The following is a 21,050-nucleotide window of genomic DNA, read 5'->3' as shown; positions in this document are numbered from 1 at the left end:
CCAGCCCCTGACATTCTGTTTCCTCTGGAATATGCTCACAGGAACAGGCCTGCATCATGTACCCTCCAGTAACCTGTTATCACTGACCTTGTTCAAATGCTGACCCACCTGATTCCAGAACAGAGTAAATGCAGTATAATCCTCCTGATCCTCCTGTCCCTGAGAAGGAGTTTACTCAAAAACATGATAACAACAGCATTAGTTATGAAGAAATAACAGAAAGACATTAGTCATGGAGCACTACTTAGGAAGAACTGAAATGTAGTTTTATGAAGCAAACTATATGCAACTTAGCTGAGCACAGGCAAATATTTAAAAACTTTTCCCAGAGCCTGGTTCATAGTCAGGACTCAATAACATTTTCTGAGTGAATGATGAATATATGTTCAAAGACAAGAGTTTAAGGCAGAGGAAGAGGCTCCATTTGTCAAACCCCAGGTTCTATGAGCTCTGAGATCTTTGTAATTTTACAAACCATATTTCTGGTTTCATTCTAATATATGCATAACTTGCAAGCCTGGATAATCCAGCTTCTTCATCTTAACAAAAGGTTAGAAGGAACTTACAGAAATTGCCTGGCAAATAGTATGCCTTTACTAAATCAGAAAAATAAATAAGTACATAACGACAAATAGTAAGTACACGTCAAGTCAGAGATGTATTGTCTCAGCCACCAACACACTGGGATGTTAATGACAGTAAACCAGGAGTAACAACCTCACTGTCAGCCCAGTCCTATTTGGACCTTTTCTCTGATACAGTGCTGGTTCTGTATCATCCCTTAATCTCCTTCCATATTTTCTCTTACCAATCAGATCTCTGCTGTTCCATGCCTTGTGAGCAGAAAGGCAGCACAGATTCATGTGGATCTGGGGACTAGGTTTGAATGTTTGCCCAGCCACATATGAACTGCATGACTTTGAATGAACTCTTTTAATTTTTCTGAGCTTTATTTTCATCATATATAATGATCATCATTTTATAGTAGATGAAAATAATAGTAAACAATGATCATTATATAGATGATGAAAGTAACCGTCCCTCCTTCTTGATTAAATAAAGACTAAATAAATTAATAAGTGTAAATGGTTCAGAACAGGGCCTGGGACAGAGTAGAACTCAATTGATGAGTATTTTATTTATTTATTTAAGAAACATGTTAAGTCTGCACACCAGACACTATTTTTGATGGGAATAGTCAGCAGCAAGAAACAGTCCAACCATTCTTGCTGAGCCTACCAGTCGCCTCAGCCATCACCACATGGTCTGAAGGATGTTGTGATGAGTAGAGTAAAAAGAAGATATCTGACATCTTTGGAGGGGTCAGTAAGGCTTCCTGGAGGAAGCGACATTTTAGGAAAGACTTGAAAAAGTTGGAGGTAGGCTGAATAAAGAGGGAAAAAAGAGAGTTCCAGGGATGTAAAAGGCAGTGGAAAGGCCCACTGGTGAGGAAGAGCAAGGAGTACTGAAGGAATGGGAAGAAATGCAGTTTCAAAGAGCCAAGCTTAAAAATGAGGGTACTTATTAAATAGAGGGTTTTCGGACAAGGTTGGCAAGAGCCACATCTCAAAGACCTTTTAAATTGAGTTTACAGATCATCCTAGGGCAATAGGGGACTATAAAAGGAAGCACATAAAAGTCACATTTTTATTTTGAAACTGTCTCTATTGTTAGAAAAGAGGGAAAGGCTGAGATAAGTAGACCAATTAGGAAGCTGTTCCAATAACGTGACCCAGTAAGTGGCATGGATGAGATTGGTGATAACGGGAAATGAGAGGGGTAGCTAAAGTTAAGTATTATGAATGAGATAAAATCAAAGTGACTACGTAGCAGAGTACATGTCTAATTTTGTGTATATTGAGTTTAAGAAAGAGTTTAAGATAGAATGACCAGTTTACCCAAACAGTCTTGGTGGATGCCTGTTAACTTAATATAATAATTAACCAGTCTTCCTTTTCACTACAGAAACACACCTAGTTTTCATGATGTCTTTAGAAGATCTAAGTGGAGAAGATGATGATCTTTGGGATAGTGTGGTCTGTCCCTGGAACAAGACTGAGAAGATGGAGGTTTCAGAGTCATGACTTCTAGAGGGTTGTTGTAGCCCTGTGGGTAGATGAGAGAGATTGTAGTGAAGAGAGGAACCTTGAGAAACCAGCATTCCAAGAGATAAAGAGGAGCTTTGAACCAGAGTTTGTATACGAACTGCAAACAATCCTCAATCCATATGTGTCATTGCCCAAAGTTTTGTCTAAAGTACAGAGTTCACATCAAATACCTTCCGTTGCTCTAATTCTGATTCTGTTTGCTTTTTCATAAATCCCTGAAACTGCTCAGTAGCAACATGGCATGGTAAACTGGACTTTGATATCAGAAAGATTCTAATCTTGACTGTGTCTGTTATTAGCCAGATGACGTTAGAAAAATAATTTACCTGTTTTATTCTTTATTTCCTCAAATAAATCATAAAAATAATGTTTCCCCTCCATTTTACTTCCATGTATAGATAAAATAATGTGTTTTATATGCTGACACCTACAGGCATTTTATTAAAAATAACACTACTAGCATTGGTATTAATGTTAAATATTAGCTATATTCTTTCTCAGAACAGTTTAGCTGAATATGTGGTTTGCTAGAAAATGCCTTCTCTTCTTTCATGCTTATCAGGGGTCCATTTCATTTCCATGTGTACTGGTGTGACTGGTTTGTTGTTTGAAAGTGTATTTTCTTTTTAATTTCTACTCCCCTTTCCCTTCAGTGCTTGTAAAAACTGAACCCACCCTTTAAGACCTGTAGCTAATTCTCCACAAGCATATTTCTGATTACTCCTGAACTAGAGAAGGGCCCTCTCACTTTTCACAAGTTTCAGCATTGTTTAGGTTGCCTTCTCATGGAAATTCTTACTTGACCTTTATTCATAGTCATTTGTGAGCTAGTCATTTTTCCTGAATATTCTTATGTTGCTTAGCACCTCTTACGCAGGCCTAATCTTTATAAATATAAATTGAATGGTGCTGAAAAAAATTATTGTCAAAATTTATGCACTAATTGTTCTTATTCTTTGACCAAATGAATGATATCATATTCATCTTGCTATAAAACATTACTGAAATGTTTGTATTCATATTTTCTATAATATTCAGGGTTCAGATCAGCACAGATCTGAGAAGGGAATGGTACCTAGGGTCTTGAGGTAAAGTCATTGAACTTGGTTGCCAGTTGCAGAGCTTAAAATTAACTCTGTGGGTGTTGGGGTTGTGACTCAATGGCAGAGCACTTGCCTCACATGTGTGAGGAACTGGGTTTAATCCTCAGCACCACATAAAAGTAAACAAACAAAAAAATAAAGATATTGTGTTCATGTATAACCAAACTGAATTTTTTTTTAATTAACTCTGTGTAGAGCAGATATAACCCAAAGGTCAACAGGATGGTTGATCCCAAATCCTTTAACCCACTAGGACCTTCTTGTGCCTTAAGATTTATTTACATTTATCCTAATACAAATGTAATGTTTCATCCATTTATGGGGGGGAAACAGAATAACCACCACTATAGCTTCATTTCCAAGAACTCTGGGATAAGAAGGACTGTCTGCATTTATCCTTGACTTCTTTAGCACTCATTCTCCAGTGCTGTTAAATTCTCTTTACCTGTCTTTTATTTGCTCTCCATATTGGATACCCTCTCAATCACTTTTTCAAAGATATACCAATACAAGTTTGCATCAAAGAACTAGAAATCAAGCATGAAAAGATCTTTTCAGCTGTATAAATACCATCAGTTCTTCACATAGAGCTTCCTGCCTGGTTACTTTGTCCTTAATTCTTCCCATATAGCCCTGGTTTTCACATTCCCTCTCCTCATTCTGATTTTAAGCAGAAAAAACAATCCTCCCCTCTGTTTAATTTGATCCCATCTAGATTATGCTCTAGAGGTGATTTCACATTTCACATTTTTTTGTCAAAGTATTTTGCTAACACACACAAAAAGACTGTTTTCCTTCATCAAAGTGTTTTACCTTTGATTTTTAGGGGGGTGCTTTTTTTTTCTTCCTCTACACCAGGAACAGAGAAAAAGGGGTCAGAGTCACATTAGGCAATTGATCTGCTTGTCAAACTTAAAAGGATAAAATGTCTCAAGTTCAATAAGGTGAAACAACCCATCAATATAGGTTAAGCAGAGATACAGAAAAGTAAATGAAAGATCAATTAGAAATAAGTTTCACCAAAAGTAAGTTTTATTAACAGCATTAATTTTTATCTGGCTTGTCTGCTCATGATAGGCTAGGCATGGGTCCTTCTAGAGCAGAACTGGTTTGCATACTCAAATCATAAACTACCTGAGGGAAGCACCATGTTTTGAAAGCGTCTCCTAAAATCCTAGAATAATAACTTGCACAGAAAAGTCCTTCCTAAGTACATGTAATGACTTTTTCATATGAAGACCCTCTCTTCTCCTATTCTGTAGCTATGACACAGTACAAAAAATGACAAAAGGAATGTCTGGTCTTATACCATCATCAGCATAACCACTGGTCCCCCCTCTTTCCTTAGTATCTTTGTCTGTAAAACCACAACAAAATAAAATGTATTTCTCTGGGTGGCATTCTGGGAAGTCCAAGATCAAGGTATGAGCAGATTCAATGTATGGTGAAGGTCTATTCTCTATATATGGTGCCATCATGATGCCCACATGGCAGAAGGGATGGAAAGGCAAAAGGAGCTAGAACATGCCCTTCGACCTCTTTTTTAGAAGTACTTAATATATTCATAAGCATTCTGCATTGTGACTTAATCACATCCAAAAATGTTCTATGTATCATACTGTGTATTAGGCTCCAATATATGAATTTTAGAGGGACACATACATTCAAATATAGCACTTAACAAAATTAAGTGATAGCCCATTGTTATAGGTGATTCAGAAAAATCCCCTACATAGTCCAGAAAGTTCACACTCTGTTGTGGACTATTTGTGTACCCCCAGAACTCATTTGTTAAAGTCTTAATTCCCATTGTGATGGCACCTTTCAGAGATAATTATGGTTAGGGCTTTGTGGTAAGATTAGTTCCCTCCTAAGAAGAGACATCAGAAAGATACCTTGGTTTATGAGGCAACAGCAAAAAGAAGGCCATATAAAAACTAGTAAGAAAACCCTCACAAAAAAAATGACCTTTTCTAGAATCTTTACCTTAAATTTTTGAGTCTACAAAACTGAGAAAATACATTTCCTTTATTTGTCACCTAGGCTGTAGTATCTTTTTATGGCAGTCTGAGCACAATAAGACACACACACACACACACACACACACACACACACTCACACACACACACACAACCTATCAATATTCTTCTCATGGGAAATACATGACTTAAAAGCTTAATTATCTATCATTATTAAGCAAATTATACCATTTCCCATAACATAGACATTGTATTTCTAAACAAGTCCTCTTTATTTATAAAAATGCTCTTACTTATCAGGTACCATAGAAAACATAACATATGTGCTAGTATTCTGTGGTAATTAAGAAATTTGTAACATTTAACTGTGGCTTCACAATTTCTGCCTTGAGAGAAATAATAAAGAGATTCATAATGCATTTGCACTCCCATCCTCAATATTTTGTGGTCATCCTTATATTGAGTCAGTTTTATTTCAAATAATGCATCATAGCAAAGTTAACAAGGCAGCTCTGTCATCTATACTGTTCTAAGTATAGAAGAGCCAATCCTTCAGGCAGTGGGAAGACGTAGAGGAGATAATATCTACCTAGTGTTAGTGGTATTCTACAAGTTTTTTTCTTATTGAAATTTTAAATATTAAGGGATTGTCTTTCCCATAGGGCAGAGTCATCTTAATTTGGTATATGTTATCCTTAATAGCCATTGGAGCTAAATTCTATACTCCATTCATTTTTAGCCTTTGTGTAGTGCTCTTGTGCCAACCCTCAAAACTTGGACTAATATTAATGGAAACTTGAGAGTGTATATATACCTTGCTGGGGTCACTTTTGATTATTGGAAGAGGCATGTGACTCCTAATACTCAATTGTGTAGCTCTTCAAATCATCAACCAAATTAATCCACTTGAGGTGGGTGAAGACCTTTCCGCACTCAAACTGGATGGGCTCCTTCTCTCTCATTTCTAACACTTCAGTCTTTCAACTCCTTACTTTCCAGTGATACTGGCTCCTTAATTCAAATCTTCTCTTGAGATTCCTAAGACCAGATTTTTAAGGAATCAATCTGTAGAGAATAGATATCATTTGCCTAAATAAATGAATAAAGAAAATTGTAAAAAAACATAACTGTGTAACCTGAGTGAAGAGAAAAAGTAATGGATAGTGACCTACCACTTGCAGTCAACATTTTTAAGTTATTGATCAGATAACTGCTCCATTGTCTAGTGTTGAAGAAATAACACCAGGTTCACAGGAATTCAATAAAATGAACAAGATGGCTATTATTCCACCTATCCATCAATCATCATAAGTAGCATTCTATTAAATGATACTAATCTTTCATTAGAAGATTTTTCCTTTCCCAAGATATATCTCAAAATACTAAAGTATTTTCTTTGGTGCCAGGCAAGTATTCATCTATTTATTCATCAATTACTCACCCAAGAGAGGTAATCTGAATAACCCTAGATCAATTAGAGTGATGTAAAACTGAAACCACCATATGGTACATTACTAGGTCTGACAGTTTTGAATATTCAGTTCATGATAAATTTAATTTAGGGGTAATTTTCATTATTTCACATATTTAAATAAACTTATTATTATCTTAAAGCACAAATTTTCATGATCCAAAATGCATGCAATTCAATTTGCCATATTTTCTACTTTGGAAGTCCAGGAATAAGTTATGATTCTGTGATTTAAAGTTTGTGTGATTGCACTATGATGCTGTGACTGCTGCAACATCACCAGACAATAGGAATATTTCAGCTCCATTATAATCTTATGGAACCACCATTGTATATGTATACTATCTTTAACTAAAACCTTGTAATACAATGCACGACTATACTTTCTTCTTCACTATCACCATCACATTCTTGGCTAATTTTTGTATTTCTTATCTCAAGAAAAATATAGCAATATCTTAATGGTTTTGGGAATCTGTTTGTATTGACATAAATAAATCTTGTCCCTATAGTTCTCTATTATCATTTATTTAATTTAATGCTGGTTACATCATTATTTATGACCATTATCATTGGTTATGCTACCATGAATTCTGGCTTTCAATCACTCAATAAGAACTACAAGTGCAAGTCTCTAATCATAGTAAATTTACCTTTAAGATTTTTTTTTAGCAAAAATAAAGAACAACACATCTTCTAACCAGGTTTTCCTCTAAACTCTTAATCCTAAGAATCACTATCACAGAATCATGGAATGTGATCCTTTTCAGTGATCATTCCACTCCTACCTTATATAGCTGCCAAAAAGAGGATAGATAAAGGCCTATAGTAAAGTGAGAAAACTCATCACTTTACTGTAAGAGATATTTCTGGGGCTTAAGATCAACCTGGGGAAGTACAATGTAACAATGTAAAGCCAAGAGAAGACATAAACTAGAAGGTCCCACTGACATGGCTAATCAATGGTCTCCAAAGCCCTTGGAAGAGATGGTCAAGTCCACCCTTAAAAACTTCAAGACACTTAATGTGGAGCTTGTGGAGAGATTGAAGTGACCATCCTGGGTGCCATTGGTAGATTACATTGGGCAAAAGACACACACCACCTACCTGTACTGTCCATAGAGGCTGCTCTGCTGAAATACAGGAAAGAAGTGCTGAATAGGTCAGCTTAAGTCCAAGAGTCAGTCAAAGCCAGAAACCTAAATTCATCTTTAGTTCAATGTCAAATCACCTGCCCTAACTTCAGAAGAGGGTAAAGCATAAATGGAGCTGATACAAGTAACTTTGAAAAGCAATGTTTTGACTCAAAACTCTAAGGCTAAAGACAAAAGGAACTGTACGTAAATACTAAATACTATGCTTTATGTGGTAAATTTGATTTTCATGGAGGCGTGGATCAATAATTCTGAAACTCCTTCTCAAGTATCCTGGCCTTGAACAGATAAGTAAATAGAAGGTAGAGAGAGATTAGCTCTTGTTATCAAAGGAGGGTGTTACAAATGGACAAGGATAAGGGCAGGAATAAATTTGTAGTTCTGAATTAGAGTCAGAGACATCAGTAATGACTTCATATTTACCTATGTAGATAGATAAAGAGACGCAATTATTCATAAGTGTACATTTATATAAGGATTAGTATACATATCTAAATTTCTTAGCTCTAGAAGCAGTGATACATCATTAGCAGTGAATACAACCAGTGCTCATATCTTTGTAATACCATTCTTTAATAAAAAGAACCAGGCTTCCTTTGGAGAACTGGCTATTTCAGGCACCCGAGAAGGGAAACTATAAAATGAATTCTCAGCATATTATAATGTGAGGAAGGAAAAGGTACTCAAAAAACAAAGTATGGGGGCGTATTAGAGGGATACAGGAGTCAAACTGAAAGTAGTCTCAATAGCAAAATCTGGAATAATTTGAGCAATAAGAAATGTAGCAGTGGATCATAGACCAAAGTATAAGACAAATATAGATGAGCTTACATTGATATAAACAATTGAATAAATAAATAACAAAACTTTCTTACAGAAAAATTCTAAATAATTTATGTTGAATTCCAGAAGCCTAATCCCCTGCCCTCTCTCATATGAGTATGAACTGAATTTACTTACTCACTTCCCCAAACTAGAGTATGTAATGGAGGAAACTAATATTACAATGGAGAAACATGGTGAAGTGATCAATCTGACATCTCTAGTGACAGAGCACACTGATATATCATGTGCCCCCTGATATAAGAATAGCTTTTCACACACAGGTCCACACAATCAGTGGGCTTATACCATATTGGTGGTCCAGTATCCTGCATAATACAGCAGAATAAATACTAGGACAGACAGACAAGGGATTGATACATCTTCCAGAACCAGACCCCAGACTTCTTGTGCTCAGACTGTCTGATTTTCTCTAGGAATCTGGCTGACCCTATGGGAAGCAGGAAAAACTGGGACTCAAGGAATGTGCATTTGGAACATCTTTTCCCAAAAGTTTGAAGTCCACCTTGGATGCCTGTGACTGGAAGTGCTGGCAATGGCATCCAGAGAAGCTACCTAGACTAGTCTCATTTGGGTACAGCTCACAAGCAGTATCTTGCTCAGAATTTTCAGGTCTGCCTCTCGGGCCTTCAGTTAGAGACCCCAGTCTTCATTCTCCCCACTAGGCTCTTTCCTGCTTTGGGGATGGTTGCAACAAATGTGTTAAGTGTTTGATTCATTTGACCTGAGGCCAAAGTAGGGGTTGCACAGGGATGGGGGCATGGGATGTGGGAGCACAGAACATAACAAGAAAAGAAGGGAACTTTTTTTTTAAATTTGTACAAGCATTAGTCTTCAAATAAAACTATAAAGCACTATTTATTAAGAACAAGTTGTGAAATAGTAAGCAAGTCAATATAAAATGTTCAAACTAATAAGACTATAAATGACTAAGTATTTAAATTCCTAGATAAAAGTATGAGATGAGTAATTACTTCCGGGAAAAAGGAAAAGAGACCCACATTGGGTATAGCATCTCAACTTCTTTACAAGAAACTTATAAAGACGCTTGTACTTCATTAGTGCAATATAGTTTAATCACTCCTGGATATAAGTTCCTCCAGATCACCCAACCCCTTCTTCCAATAATGCTTTTCTAAAACTTATGTGTTTCGTGTATTGGCATTCTGAATTGTCTTAAATTTCTCCGAGAAAAACATGCTTTTTAAATTTAATTAGCTACCTTTAAAGTCATCTCCATCTCTTTTGTCCCTCCCTAGTAGTCAGAGAGTCCCAGTAGTAAAAAGAAAGGGGCAGGCTGTAAATGCCCTATCCCTGCCACAGGTGTTATCCTTTCATAATGTTAAAATGCTATTTTGAATGTTTATAATTCATAACTCAGATGAGAAATAACATTTCTTTTCATGAAGTATCCTCTAAGGAACTAGAAGACCTCTGATGAAGTGGGGTGAAAGACAGAAAATTGAAACTTTCACAGATCCACAAAATTTTCAGGATGGAAACACACTTTTGGAAAATAACAGTCCTGGACCACAATATTAGATTCTTTTTATTTTTTATTAATTATAACATAGAGCAAAGAGGACAAATGTTTGAAGAAAGTTATGTTTCTTAGAGTGTTGATTTTTACACCAACAGAAAAGACAAACAGATGAATAAAGTCTTAGTTTCTTTCTCTTCTTCTCTGGGCAGCCTGGAAAACAAAAGGAGAAAATAGAAGAGTTATTTATAAGACATCATATATTTTTCCAATCTGTTACAACTAATGCTAAATTGCTTCAATTGTCTTTCGGCGATTTCCACCAGCAGAAACAATTTGATTCTTCCAAGGCTTGGCTGGGTTCCCTTTTTGTTGAACCAGGGCACAGGACATATAAACATGTGGTGAGGCCCCCTCTTCATCACTGGTTCCACCAGACTCAAGAGGCCTCTATCACCACTCCTTAGGATTATCTAGCACCTACTCTTACCTAAGTCATACCTAAACAAAAAAGCTCAGATTTGGAACCCTAGGAAGAAATTTTTCCTCTTAGGACTGAAACACATCACATTTGAGAATGACCAAATTTTGGGAGATATAAAATGGCTTGAATGCACAAGTAGGAATTATTATATGATTAAACAACCTGGTTTTACCAATACTTTTTTTCAGTGCTATTCTATTTTTTATATTCTGCAGCAAAATATTAACCAAAAAAATAGTCAATCATGTTTATGCTCAAATATATATGTTTTAAAGTGGGCCTTTTGTCATAAGAAGAGAAATTCTATTGTATTTTAGCACATTAACATGTTGAAAATTTAGCAGCACATTATTCATTCTATAGTACAAGTTCATATAGGATAGATCCCTTATTGAATTGTATTTAGGTTGAACTGTGTGAATCCACTGATATTCATTGATATTTTTAATCTGCAAAATGTTATTGCATATGGTTCTAATACCTAGAGTCTCTGCTCGTGAGGCATCACTGAGAGGACTCTGCACACAGGTCACATATGTCAGAAGAGGACAATGGTAAACTCTTAAGCTCTTGTTGGAATTTTGAAGTATGACTCCACCTCTTACTATCTGGGTTACCCCTTAAGTAGATAAATTATGTAACCTACCCTTTTATCTATGTGTCCATTTATTCATCTACAAAATGATAATAACAAGAGTACCCAACTCAGACATTATTTTGATAATTACATAAGTTAATATATATATAAAGAGCTAAGAGTAGTGTTTGGTGCTTGTCCATATGGCTCTTGACAAGTGTTCAGTCATCTTTGTTTTTTTAATAATAGTAATTATAATTACTTTTTTAAAAATCTAAAGTATAATTACCTGAGATGCTTGTGATGTTTTTATGCTAAGGCAGCTTTACTTGCAGCAACCAATTTTGGGCCCTGAATACAAAGAAATGACAGATGTTGAGAAAATATTAGCATTACCATAGAATACAAAAAATAGCAGGTTATACAAAAAATAAGTGATTATAAAGTGATTGTACATGCAATTGTCATTTACTACCAGGATCACTACAAGGAAGTTCACCAACAACCATCCTCCCCAAGTGTGTGTGTGTGTGTGTGTATGTGTGTGTGTGTATCTATCTATCTATATATATATATATATATATATATAGAGAGAGAGAGAGAGAGAGAGAGAGAGAGAGAGAGAGTCAGGCCATAGGGGTAACTATTAAATGATTTTGATATTTAAATGTTCATTCCCACACCCACTAACTTATAAAATTCAATTAAAGGAGAAACCAGCATTTTTCAGAAAAATGTTTAAATAAATTAATGCTTTGCTTTACTGGCCAAAACATTTTAGGCCTTATAAATATGTCTATCTATTCATACCAATTACAAATTTGGAACAGAAGACACATTACAAAAATTTAATAGTATGCCACAGTGCAGCAGGAGATAAAACTAAGAACTACTAAACTCATTTTGTTAGACAATTGTTCATAGAATAAGATCTCTGCTCCACACATCTTTCAAAACCTAAATCCCTAACCTCTGACTGACCAAATGCACAAAAATGAAAGTTGGAAATATTAAAATGAAAGCAGCTCCAGCACCTCCTCGGAGAAGCAGGCCTCCTTGTCGTCAGCCTTGCAGTACTTTTCTAGAAAAGCTCCGAAATCCCCCATCACGGTTTTCAGTTGATCCATTGTTGCTGTGGGCTTGTGTTTCACCAGCTCAGCAAGTGCTCTGCATTTGAACAGAAAATGAAAGAAACAGCAAGAAAAAGTTTAATGACATAAACAAAAATTAAGACAATAAGAATATCAGTGCCATCATTTAAGATTACGAATCTTGTGGGACACCATGGTACACACCTGTAATCCCAGCAGTTCAGGAGGCTGAAGCAGAAGGACCTCAATTCAAAGCCAGCCTCAGCAACTTAGTGAGGCCCTAAGCAACTCAGCAAGACCCTGTCTCTTAATAAAATATAAAAGAGAATTGGGGATATGGATCAATGGTTAAGCACCCCTGGTTCAATCTTCAGTATCAAAAAAAGATTGTAGATCTTGGAGCCAGGCAGCTCTGGGTATGAGGTCAGGCAAACCATTCTAAGCTCATGTGAGGATACTAAAATCCACTTCACTAGGGCTGGTGGGAGGATCAAATAAGATAATCAGTGCAAATCACTCAATGTTTTACTTAGTTTCAGTAGATCTCCAGAAAGCATATGTCATAGCATTTAGACGTTCAAATTGTAGAAGTTATGTCATATTGACTTTTACAGATATTAAAGGGTTTTAAATAATCCCTAAATTTTTAATGACCTTGAATTTCATTAAAATCTTCTCTAAAAATCTTCAAAGTTGGTCTGTGAAATTTGTCCTATTAAAGGTTAATTATGGGGAGTTTACAAGAGTTAAGACTGTCCAAACAAGTGTAAGGTGGTGGTTCTCCTTCATTGACATCTGAAAAGACAATAGAAACAGAGAGTGTGTTGTGTGGGAATAATAGGTTTTGTATTATTATTTTTAACTCCTAACCATGATTACAGACCACCAGAGATGACAGCAACTTTCTCTTGCTAAAGTTCATGCTATTCTCACCCTGTGCATTGAGGAGTGAAGCTTCAAAACTCACATTTTCTAGATGTTTTTATTCAATTGTCATTATCAAAAGTCACATTACAGGGTTTTGTCTCACCTGTGGAGTCACTCTAGAACAAACTTTGAGTACCCTTCATGCCTAGAAATAAATCCCCCTGTGATTTATACAACTAATTTGCTCTGGACACAAATTCATCAATTAAATGTTCAGCCTTTTCTACTGGACCTGGCCTATGATCTTATTCTACTATGGTTTTCATCCAAAATATCACTAGGATGCAGATAAGAGTCTAATATAGTTTTTGCCCTCTAAGGGGAAAAAGCCATTCATTTTTTTTCTTGACAATTTTATCGACTTAATAAGACCAATACTTAAGTACTTTCCTCTAAGGAATATAATCATTACATGAGACAGTTTGCTCCTTTTAATTAACAGTTCTCATTATCAAGACTACAAACATGTGATAATAAAATACTGCTCACATTTGTTTCTTGATTTGTTGCTCAGTCTCCAGAAGTGTGCATATATCTGCATGGAAGGTGAATGTTTCAGCATTAAATTCTTTGGGAGAACATGTGTCATCAACTTGCAGAGCGGAAAAGCATATCCACTTGTTAAGAAAGGACTCAGAACAGTATTTGGTGACACTCTCACTCACTGGATTCTTCTCATGCATTACACACACAATGAATTCAGGACTGCAGACAGCTGAAGAACAGGAAGGAAAGCAGAAATTCAAAAGAGGTAAAATTGAAGGTTTTCCATGAACACTCATTTTCCCATGCACCCAAAGAAGTGACATATCAAACTACTAACAATGAATCCAAAGGCAGTAAATGACTATTTTTGGAACTTAACATTAGGGACTCTTCAAAGTTGTCTCTTTTATAAGTAAGTCTACATATGAAGAGTAATATGAGAAAATAATTCATCAAAATAATTGGAGATGATATGTCCTGGTATCTGTGTTGGATAGGGACGAAGGAGTCTTATACTGGCATATGAAACTGAGACCCCAAAGAAAGTAAAAATTTAGAAAATACCAGAAGACTGAAAACTCGGGGATCCTTTAAAAAACTAATAAGTTTAAGTTTTGAGATCTTATCTAAATTCTAACTTTGGTAGTCAGGATAATATAGGTGACCAAGTTCTGACTGCCACCACCACACACATATACAAAAATATTTACATACAGATACATCCCTGTTAGTCAAGTTCACACATTAGTCCACTCCTGCCTCTGAAAGGTAGCTTTGTCAATTTCATAAGATGAGAAGTTAGTATTAAAATTATTATATTTTAAAAGACTCACATAGTCTTCAATACAGGGCATTCTGTGTTTTTCAGAAAGCTTACAGTATTTGTCAGACACTCTTCTTAAGTCTCTTGAAGCCTCCACAAGCGTTGGAGTTGACACCTGGGGTGTTTTCTAAGTGTAACGAATTAAAAGTCTGTTGGGGAAAAAAAAGACCATGTGTGTTTAGCCAAACAAGAAATTGTCTTTTTCTAATACAGTATATCAGCAGAGAAAACTCAAATAAAACTAAAATCAACTAATGTATTCTTATTTGTCAATCATATAATTACGTTTGTCTAAGTCAAATGCAGTTATGCAAGACAGCTGCTCAGGAGGCTGAGACAAGAAAATTACAATTTTGAGGCCAGCTTCAGCAATTTAGTGAGAGCCTAAACAACTTAGCAAAACTCTGTCTCAAAAAAAAAAATTTTAAAGAATAGGGTTGTAGCTCAGTGGTAAAGCTCCCCAGCGTTCAATCCCCAGTGCCTGCTACCAAAAATTATCTTCATCTTCAGGATGATGGCTTAGTGTCAGAAAAAGACTTTATCCTGACCAATTATTAAACATGGCTTAGAATACCACCTGCACCAAATAATCTCAGGAAGGTTAGCTACTTTATTATAATCCAGTGGCATTAGTATACTTATTATTGCATCTTTGTTTCATTAAATTCTTTTAAGAGTATAACATAAATCAGGACTATGATAAATTTGAAAGATGTAGGTGAAAAATGGGAGGAAATATCCCTGCCTCAATAGGAATGGTGCAAGGATTAAATTGAAAGTGATAATATAGGCAATGAACAAGGCATGTTATCCAGCATGTAAGAATCACTTATAAAGAATCCCAATCACCATGTAAAGTCAATGTAAGACTGTAATCTACTTAATGGAAGAATCTATGTATTATTCACTATGTTTGCCCTGAGCTATAGTTAAAAGAGTGCTAACGCTGTATATAAACTGCACAATAAATTCCTACTGAACCATGTGTCCCTTCTTCTTTCTTGACTTTTCCTCCATATATAAAGGCCTGTTAAGTGGGGACATGACTTCAGCATGTCCTTTTGTCTCTATCTCTTCTAGGGAGGGAAATTCCACAGGAGAATAAGGTCATGACCATCAAAGTCTAATGTATCTTCTGAACATCCACTCTTCCCACCAATGGACTAATAGGAATGCAATTTCCCATATTAGCTAAGTCCATATTTTTGTCATGTTTTTGGTTTACCTTTTATATTACTTCTTGAACTACTGCTATTCGAGGCCTACTACTTCCTGCTCTGTAAAATGCTGCTAGGGTTCACTTACTCACAAACTATCCCTTAATCTTCAAGGAACACCCCCAATATTTGTCACTAACCCTCTCAGCCTTCATACTCCCAGTCTCAAGAGACCATTTCTAAAAACTGTACACAAATAGAGGCCTCTGCATCCCATCGACTGTATTTTCTCTTCTCTCCAGACTTTCTTAATAAAGAGAGGTTAGAAATATATGTGTATCTTTGCTATTAAAAGTCATATGCTAGGCAGCCTATATATGAAGTATTAAATAATAGCAAATTGGTCAAGGAAAAAAGTCAGCGAATAAACAAAAATACTTACGCATTTTGGAATTTATATTTTCCAACCTGCTCATAGAGATCACAGCTTTGCTTGACTGAGGCTCAGTCACAAGAGGCTCAAATTCCTTAAACTGGAACATAAAAGAATCCATTTATATATCCTTCTGAGGACCAGATGCTGGTCATTTTTTACCCCTTCCTTCTTTCTGCCCAAAAACATGAGTAGATGTTCAGTGCCACATCTATCACATCACATCAAATTGTTTCTCTTATTTGACAAGACTGTATAGTGCACGTAGTTAAGAATCTTCAGCCTCAGAGTTCAGTGGCTGGCTTTGGAGCCAGGCCACCTGATTCATTTTCCAGTAGTGCAGCTTACTTACCAGTTCTAGATTCAGAATCCTCATCTTCACAATAGAGGTAAAAATAGTGCTTACCACCCAAAATTGCTCTGGGAATCAACTAAGCTAATGAAATTAAAATAGCACCTTGTACATAGTAAAAGGCCAATAAATGTTGGTCCTGAGTATTATTATTACTATTATTATTATTAGGCCATCTCTCCAGTTGGATCCTCAGCTCTCTGAGGAATGTTGCCCTCAGCATCAGTTGCAGGACGGTGCCTGGCATACAGCAGCTTCTTGGTAGAGGAAAGAAAAGTCTTTCTCTGATTCTATAACAGTTTGGAAACCTTTAATATATAATAGTAGGCACCCTAAAATTCTCCAGAACAGATGTATTCTAACTTATCATCTTGTAAAACATTTCCTAAACCTTCTCAAAAAGATTTTTAAATATTCTAAAGAAATAAGTTTCATAACCTCCCTTAAGATATTATCACCAGTACTTGATATAATCGTGAGTCAGGTTAACTTTCTTCATATCAAAGTTACATCTCTTTTAATTGACATGTAAATTAACTGATCTTATTTGATTCAGGTAATATGGAAAACAAAGAAATGATGGCCAAGATTTTGTGAAATTAGAGATTACTGTCTTTATATCTTTTTTTTCTAGATCAACTGTTCTAAGGTTTATTAACCATTCTATTTAAGGCTATTTTCCGAAAAATGTTTAAGAGCTCAGAATTGAATCCATCTCAAGAAAATATCTAACTTGTACTGTGTATCATTTCAGTCTTATATTGTTTTTCTTTCTCATTATTAGAATCAGCAAAGAGCTATATTCTTCTTTTCCTGCAGGACACCTACCACATTGCCATAACATGCAGGAGGATGAGCTTCAGTACAGCACTTCTCCAGTTTGGCTTCATATGCCTTGGCAATTCTCAGCAACAAGAGGGAACCATACTAAGGGTGCCTTCTTGAATATTCATACACAAACCTAAATAAGAGAAACATAGATTTAGTTGAACCAATGAGAAATAATATGTACTTAACTCACTCCAAGTGTAATTCATCTCCCCAGGGTCTGAATTTGACAAATCCCCATGCAGTGAAGCTTAGTGGCAAAAGACTTGAGTTCCTTCTTGGGCCCAATTTCTGGTTCTGCCACTTATTTTACTCTATTACATTAGGCAACTTATTAAAACTAAAGCGCCTCAGTTTCCTCCTCTGTAGATGGGAATGATAATAATATTCATCCCATGTGTTGGATTATGAGAAGAAATACATGACACAATGTGTGCAAAACATATACTACCTGACACATCTTAAATATACTGTGAATCATACCTGTCATTTTTATGTATTTTATAGTTTTATTTGTATTATATCTCAAAAGTATTGTCCTAGACAGAGATATATTCTTGAAATTTTCTTTTTTATCTTTATATCATTGAAATCTTATATGATACATCATTTTAGTAATTATAATTTAGTGCAAAAGTAGCTAGTGTAATCCAACAATAAAATTGTAATGCTTGTCATCATTCTTACTGATCATATATAATCATTTGTTATTTAACTGTCTTGTCATGCTACTGAATTTTTAGCCTTTTCATCCAAGTATGAAATTCCTAGTGTCATATTCTATACTTCATTTTATATATCTTTGCTGTCAACACACAGATGGATAGAGATAGATGAGTAGATAGATGATTGATAGGCAATATAAGTTAATATATATTTTAGATATTTAAGAAGTACCTTTTTTTTCTTTTTTTGGTGGTTTTTTTAAATTAGTTGCTCAAAACATTACAATGATCTTGACATATCATATATCATACATTTGATTCAAATGGGGTATGAATTCTTATTTTTCCAACGTGTAGAGATTGCAGGATCACATTGGTTAAACAGCCACGTTTCATACTGCCATACTAGTGTCTGTTGTATTCTGCTGCCCTTCCTATACCCTTCCAATCCCACCTCCCCTCCCCTCCCCTCCCATCACCTCTCTCTACCCCATCAACTGTAACGCACTGCTCTCTCTCTCTTTTTTTTCTTCCCCCTCACACCATCTTATATGTAATTTTGTATAGCAATGAGGGTCTCCTTCCATCTTCTGTGCGATTCCCCTTTCTCTCCCATTCCCTCCCACCTCTTGTCCCTGTTTAATGGTAATCTTCTTCTCATGCTCTTCCTCCCTGCTCTGTTTCAAGTCGTCCCCCTTATATCAAAGAAGACATTTGGCATTTGTTTTTTAGGGATTGGCTAACTTCACTTAGCATAATGAATGACTGAACAAATAAATGTTATGTACATAATTTGCATACATAAAAAATCTTTCTAGAAATATTTCTAGCAATTTTCCTAAGGAGTAAGGAACATTGAACTTTTACCATGAATATTTACTGAATGACAGTGTTTGAAATTATTTAGTTTTTTTAACCTTTAAAGACTGGGAAACAATAGGTCAAAGAAGCATCCTGGGCAACATGGAAACTGTAGTAACTCAAAAGGAAAGCCTAGCATATCTTCAAAAATCATGATCTTCCTAAATCAAGAGCTATGAAAGGCTAATTCCTCATCTAACTTACGTGCCCAAGAAGATATCTTTTGCCTCAGCATAGTTTTTGCAAACATCCTTATCCTCAGCAAAATCAGCTGTTAGTGGGGGTAAGTCAGCAGGCTTGTCATCCTCTTCCAGTTCAGCAATGCAGTGGGATCTTTCCAACTCCTGCTTAACACAACATTCTCCCACTTTCTTGGAGACTATATCTTGATTATCGCAAATGTACTTGAAAAGGGTTACCTGTGAGGAGGTCAACATTGTTCAACATAAATTGGCATTGCTACACTTTCTCTCCAGACTTTGATGTTGCAGAACACATTCACTGTATTCGTTCATTCACAACCAATGTGTCTTCTATGAACACATATCCTCTGTCAGTACTTGTGAGGCTCTAAGCAACTAAAACACACCTACTTGATCAAAATACATTAGTTAGAAACCAGTTATCATTTGTTTGTTTATTATAATTAATTAATCTCAGCTATTTATTAATTTTATATTTCTACTCTTGAGGCATTTGTTTTTTAAATTAAAACTCCATGCTACTTTTTCAAATATTTCCCTCAAAATAAATGTAGGCATTTTGAAACCAAATAACTAAGTAAAGCATGAAAGATTTTTAACAAATGAGTCAAGATGACAGTCATGAGTTTTGCTTATATGTGTAAAATATCTGTCTTAAATTTCTTAAAATCTGAAAGCTCAAGATTCTGATATATGGTCATTATTTTTAATCTTTGAAGAAAGAGAGACAATACTACAAATTTGGGGAAAGAGATCATGTTTGGCGAAAACACTTAATGAAAGGAGACAACATAGAGGTGGAAAATACATCCTTTCCAAAGGTCTCTTGAGAAAAATGGCCCTTCTCCAACCCAACCTTCCCCTACCACAAATATGTTAGCAACCAGCTGTCCTCCTTCACTTTCAGCCTAGATTCTCAAAATATGACCGAAAAAGGTTACAAATGGGTGAAAGAGTTTTTCAGGTCATTTAGTAATTAGGATAGTAGGGTTTACAAGAAAGTACCATAGAGAAAGAAAAGCTTGGAGAGGAGCAAATGAAAGCCCAGAAGACCACGTAAACCACAGCCAGTTGTCTCCAGTGATGCTAAGTACATCTACTCTACCCACTTAAGAATGTAAGCTAAAAAAGGAAAATTAATGGCTCTTTACCCTGTCATGTGCACATTCAATCTGATCACCCTTGCAAGATTCCATGTGGATTTTGTTAAGATCTGCTGCCATCTTGGTTATGTCAGTAAAGTCAGCTTTGGGAAATCTCTGGCTTAGACGAGCTACTTCCCTGAAAAGGAAATCTCCCCATCAATATATTATTATCAGGCAATGTGAAAGCCCTATGAAAATGCTATTTATAACAAAAAAAAAATTCAAAACAGACTAACCTATAGAAAAATTTTTAAATTCATTTGTTATTTTAATGTTAGAGCTGAACCAAATGGTGATCTTTTTTTTTCCTTGTTTACTTCAAATTATCCTTTGTAAGAGTGTGTGGTGGGGGCTGGTGTTGTGGCTAAGTGGTAGAGTGCTTGCCTAGGACAAGTGAGGCCCTGGGTTCGGTTCTCAGCACCACATATAAATAAATTAAATAAAGGTCTATTGACAATTCAAAATATATTATAAGAAAAAAAATTTTTTTAAATAATGTGTGGTGAGTGGAAAGCTGATGATGTATAAAATCAACAATCAAAGAGGAATGCTGAAAGGGGCATCAGTATGAGGGGCATGAGGTACGGAGCCCAGCTCTGACTTCCAGATCTGATTTCATATCTTCTTAGCAGTAATACCTAGGCAAGTTACTTAACTTCTCTGAGCTTTAGCCTTCTCAGTGTCACAACATTATGCTAAAGTGAAGAACTAATTTGAAGATTAAATTAGATAATACATGTGAAAATATTTTACAACTGGGAAGTATCACACAAACTCCAGTTACTCTTTTCCTTCATTAAAACCCATTTTTCCTGACTACTAAAATTCTTCAAGAAAACTAATTTCATAACATCTACATAATGATGGAGTTTTTATTAAA

At 35.6% G+C, this 21,050-nt stretch overlaps 1 pseudogene; it reads right to left on the bottom strand.

The window, feature by feature from the left end:
• Positions 1-10,189: 10,189 nt before the first annotated feature.
• LOC107158768 overlaps positions 10,190-21,050 on the bottom strand; it is a 40,287-nt pseudogene continuing 29,426 nt past the window's right edge.

The sequence above is a fragment of the Marmota marmota genome, unplaced genomic scaffold (assembly GCF_001458135.2).
Source record: "Marmota marmota marmota unplaced genomic scaffold, marMar, whole genome shotgun sequence".
Lineage (NCBI taxonomy): Eukaryota > Metazoa > Chordata > Mammalia > Rodentia > Sciuridae > Marmota > Marmota marmota.
This window is presented reverse-complemented; position numbering and strand designations above follow the sequence as displayed.